Source organism: Lycorma delicatula, chromosome 6, assembly GCF_047948215.1.
Source record: "Lycorma delicatula isolate Av1 chromosome 6, ASM4794821v1, whole genome shotgun sequence".
Classification (NCBI taxonomy): Eukaryota; Metazoa; Arthropoda; class Insecta; order Hemiptera; family Fulgoridae; genus Lycorma; species Lycorma delicatula.
In genome coordinates, this window is record NC_134460.1 from 119612118 (window position 1) to 119618117 (window position 6000).

Sequence of the window (6000 nt, forward strand, 5' to 3'; positions counted from 1 at the left end):
ATATCACATTAAATCTAGTGAAATTTATTTTATTTCAATTATTTAGCTGAGAATTCAAAAACATTTTAATTATACCAAATTAAATTAAAATTTTACTTATTAATATTAAATATGTATCAGATAGGCTAACATATTACATTTAACTCTTAAAAGAGTGAAATAAGATTTCTAAAATGTATTCTAACTAATCCACTTATTATAAACTACAAAAATTATGAAGTTTAACCTTTAGATATCAAAAAAGAAAAAATTCCATTACACTTCAAAATTCCATTTCCAATTTTCCATGCACAAGCTTCAAGCTTATGTGCTGATATCCTCAATCCCAACAATTACATTATTAATTTTACTTACACTGTTATAATAATAATAAAACAAATGTGATTTTTGTGTAGTCCAAATTCAGAAGCATGATTGAAAAAAAAAGTAAGAAAAAATTATTTTAAAAAAATATTGAAAGACTGATAATTAATTAAAATTTTTATTTTATCCCTATTTTGTAACTAATATTATAAAATCATTTGTAGGAGAAGAACTGTTTAGTGTTATTTTTAACCGATTGAATCTTTTTTCTCTTTTTAGATACATCAGGCCCTAGACAGAATCAAATTGGTACACAAATTTCAAATTAACTGCAATCGGTATTTATAATGAAAATTTATCAAAACATCTTTTTAAAAACCAGAAATCAAGACTATTAAAATTTCTTTTTTAATGGTATTACTGTGTATAATCATGCATTTTGAATATTTGTATGGATTGACTATTAAATAAATAACAACTGGAGATTAGGTGTAATCTAAAATAAGAGTTTTAATTTTAAGTAATTACATGTTATTGTACATTTAATACTGTTTAATACTTCTGTTAGCGTTAGTGTAAAATTATATTTCCTGTAACTGATATTGTAACAATTTAGTGTATCTCCCATGAAATATAAAGAATTAATCAAAAGAAACCAAGATTCTGTTTCTGTATATTTGTAATAACGTTTAATTTCTTTTTTAAGAAAGTACATTTTTTTTGTTTGAAAAAGTATGTTTCTATAGAGTATTTATCATTACGTGTATTAATAGAAAATTGAAAACTTTGAGAATGGGATTTTTCTTTTTAAATTAGTTTAACAGTACGAAGTTTTCATCAAGTTTAAAAGATATAGTAAAATTATAATATATATTTTCATAAAAAAATTATAAAATTATAGTTACGCTGAAAACAGTACAAAACCAGTTTTAATTTCAATAAATGTTTTTCAAAAAATTAATATAGAATACTGATATTTTACACTGTGGATTATTTTCCTTTTAATTATGTGAATTGTAATTTAATTTAATTAGTTTCACCATTATTTTATAATTTTTTAATACTTATTGAATCAAATGCATCACATCTTTTAGTTTTGTGTGAATGTATTCTGATGTGGAATGGAACTAGGAGATTATTTATGTCATGAATCTGTGTTGTCAAAAATATTTTTAAAAAAATTATCTACTTTGTGATATAAAACTCACGTGAGCTACTCATACCTGTAATGTTTATAAAAAAGATGAAAAGAGAATTTAGTAAATATAATAATTATGGTGTCATTTTGTATAATGAGTTAGTGACTCTTGAACATTGAATTGTAGCTCATGATTTGAGATAAATGAGAAAGACTGGTGTTAATATAAATAACTTTATCCTCTTACTAATCTAAATCAATTTTCCTCTATCCTTAATTAGTTTGATGTAAGTTTTATCTGATTTTGTGTATCTTATATGTCACCTGTGATGTATGTAATTGTGTTCAAGATAGTTTAACATAATGTGCATTGATGTGATCCAGACTGCGATGATTATGACGCTATACATACTCATTTATAATGATGGAATTTTCAAATAATATTTGGAAAGTACGCGTATGTTTTTCTAAATAATTTTGTAACAAACATTGCTACATTTTAGAAATAGTAAAAATATGCTGTTGCAGCAAAAATAAAATTAAAAACAATTATAAACAAATTGACAACTACTTTACATCATATTTTACAATTAAAGAAAATTTAAAAAAATATATTAAAAGATAAAATGTAAAATGCAAAGTTTCATTATAAAAACTTATAACTCGGTTAATTAGTCAATCTAGTTTGTTTTATTAACTTTATTAACAATCATAAAAATTGATGTTTTCTGTGGAAGATATGATCCTTTAAGCTTATTTGTATTTAGTTCTAAAAATAAATATTTATACGTCATCACATAATAATTAACCACTACCATTTAGTGACAGAAGAAAAAGCATAATCTATTTTGCATGTATACTAATAGTCTATTTTATTTTAAATTTCAACAAGCTTTTGTTTTATTCCCAAGTATATTGATCTTAAACTGAGAAATTTATACAATAAGATAATTTAAGTAATTAGCAAGAATTATTTATTAATTTTTAAACATTTCTGTAGTCATAAAAAAATTTAATGCTTTTGAAATTGTGTGTGATACTGTTTCCATTCCATAAATATTTTATTTATAGATTTTTAGTTTAATTTTTATTTTTTTATATTTTTTATTTTAAAATACCTTTTTACATTAAATTGACTATTTTATTCCAGATTTTATATGACTATTTTATTATTTCTTTTTTTGATAAAGAAATATTTAAGTTTCTCATTTTTTTTTTAAAACTGTTCCAAAATACCTAATTGTATAATGAATTTTATATAAAAAATTAATTATGAGTAGTTAAAACAATACACATGCCTACAATATTAGTGATAAACACAAAGCTATAGAGTTTTATTATTTCTATTTTTGAAACTGTTGGTGATAAAATTTATTACTACTATTGTAAAAAAGATTTGAGATTTGTCAATTTGACAAAAATTGATATTTGTCAATTTTAAAAATTTGACAAAAATTGATATTTGTCAATTTTAAAAATTTGACAAAAATTGATATTTGTCAATTTTAAAAATTAAATATTAATTTAATTTCAATTATAGTCATCAAGCTATATGCTTTAAAAAGCACACTTGTGACATTTTATGTAAATAACTTGAAACATCAAATATATAGTTTGTATAAAAATCCTCAATTTTTTTTAAACATTAAGATAAGCAAATATACATTGTGTTTAATAATTGATTACTTTTTCAATCATTTTAAACAATATGTCTTTATAAAGAGGTGTCTTTTATGATTAAAATACATGATCATATAAAAGATTAGGTTTATAAAAGTTGAATAAATGTTATATATGTCTTTTGAAAAGATGGGAATAATGGATATACATTAATGTGATAAAAAAAAAGTTAAAATATGTATCGCTATGTAATTAATAAAGTAATAAAACAGAATTCTTAATTGAGACATGTCGTAATTACACTGCAAATAATCATTTGTAATCTATGCAGAATTAATCATTTTTATGTATGCAGTTATCTCATATATAAAATTGCATAATAATACCTATTATTGCTGGATTAATAATTTAACTATTTTTTTTTATGTAAATCATAGTTGGAAATAAAAAATGAAGATTGTTAAGTAGTGAAAGATACATCTCTGAACTGGTAAATTCTGTGTTATTATTCTATTAAGCAATTAATTTATTAATGTTGATTTCGATAATCAATAAAATGGAATGGGTGCTAAATGTATATGTAAATTAAATTTATTTGTAAAAATATGGATGCTTATAAATGAAATCACAATATACATATGTAATCTCAATAATATGTAATTAGTGCTTTTTAAAATTAATAATTATATTAAAATTTATGTGTTATTTTTATTTATTAATATGTAGTTTATAAAAACTGATCTTTAATATTTTTATTTTGTGTATAATTTTAAACTATTGCTACTCACTATGTAATGATGTTTATTTCTATATATTTGTTTTAGTCGTGTATCGATTAAAAATGTATTTGTTAAAAATTCAATTTTCTTATATTTATTTATAGATCTTTTATTATCTTGTAAGCTTGTGTAGTATATATTAAATTATAACGTTATATGAAAGTTGGTTGATTAATAAATAAAATCTCTAATCTATTAAAATAATAAAACTGGTATTAAAATGAAAGAGATTTATTTCTTTTCTGAATTATTTATTTACATTTCACAGGTATTAAAGAAAGGTTAATTAACAAATTTTTAAATTCTACCTATGAATTATCTTTTGCTTATCAAATATATTTATAATATATACCTCAGTTTTACTGCAGGTTTTTGGTTAAGGTTAATTTTTCACTTTCAACCGAATATTTCCACACATTTCTTTTATTGTGGATGCATAACATTTTAGGATGGAAAATTTATATTACCGATTTATATTACTTACCTTATGCAATTCTATGTAGACCTTGTGACTCATGGATGTTATTTTTTATTAACATCATAATTAATTTAAATTAATTAAATTATTTGAATAAAACAGAAAAAAAACTTTGAATGCCAGTTAAATTTTCTGCCTTATTTTCAGTGAAGACCTTATATTCAATCTACTTTCATATTTTATTAACTAATTTAAAGTGCCATAAAAATAATCATGAAAACTAAAGCATTTTCAAAATCTGAGTATATAATTTGTTTTTAATTTAATTAAATTATTAGTATTTTATCTTGTGCTTCTTCCAGATTTTCAGTATTACTATTTTAATATTATTATGTTTTTTAACATTCGTATTGATTTTTAATAGTATTATCATTGTAGTTTGTAAGTTTTTAATTTGCAAGATTGTTAATTGTTATTATTTTTTAATAGTATGTTGTGTTTTTTATTTATTTTTTTTTATAAATTTATTCAATGTTAATGAAAAATTATTATTAAAGTACATATTATTATGTTTTAAATTAACAATGAAATGTGCTTTTCATATTAACAAGAAATGTGCTTGACTATTATAAAAGAAAAGGAAATGGAAAAACTAAGTATCAAGTTATTAAGATTTAAATTTTATTTTTTGAAAGTGGTTATTGTGTCAAACAAATGACTTTCTAATATCATCTGTTACTAGTCAGGAGAATAACTGATATCAACTGTTACTAGGATGAGAATTACTTCCTATTTTTTTTTTCTGTTGATATCACTTAAAGTTCCTATATTATGTTGAAGTGGTAGTTAACCTGACCTACGATTATTCTGTTATCTAATAGATTTATGTTTATCTAGATTTTAATTTATGATTGAAATTTGGGTGATTGAGAGTGGGTTTTGAAAACCCACAAAGTCCCTAAGTTCAAATGTTTCTACCTATTCCATCTGTTATGTACAATAAATTGCTATGAAATAGTCCCAAAGAATTACACTGCAGAATATCATTTGAATCATTTATCTGTTCTTTTTTTATTTTAATGACAGTGAATAAGTAGCTACATTTGATGATCCAAATTAGTATTAGCTCATTTGCTTTCCAATTTATCCAAGAAAATAATTTAAAAAAAAAGATTTTTTAAATTTTGGATTTAAAAAGAATAAGAAAAATAGTTACTATTATTTTTTTTTAATTTAATGTAAATCTATTTACAATTAAATATTATAACATTTAAAAAAATTAATAGGTATAATAATTTACATTAAAATATAATGAAACAGTCACAAAGATTTCCATTGCAGATTTAACATTTTAATTATATATTTATTATCTAGTGAAAGTATATACAATTAGTTCTTTGATTAGTAAAACTCATCAAAGACATGGAGGGCTTGGTGAATTCAGAGCAAGCTACACTTTTCAGAGAAAGCAAATGGGTTTGTTACATTGAGATAATAGTTTGGCAAAAATATTCACATTTTTCTTGAAAAATATGATTTTCTTTTTATTAAATATAATCTATTACAATCATCATCTTGAAAAATATGATTTTCTTTTTATTAAATATAATCTATTACAATCATCATTTATATATAAAATGTAAACTATGTTTATTAAAAAAGAATAAATTGTAATTAAATATTTAGTTATAAAAATGTTTAAATTTATTTTTCTCATAAGATTAAAAGTGTATCCCTCAATT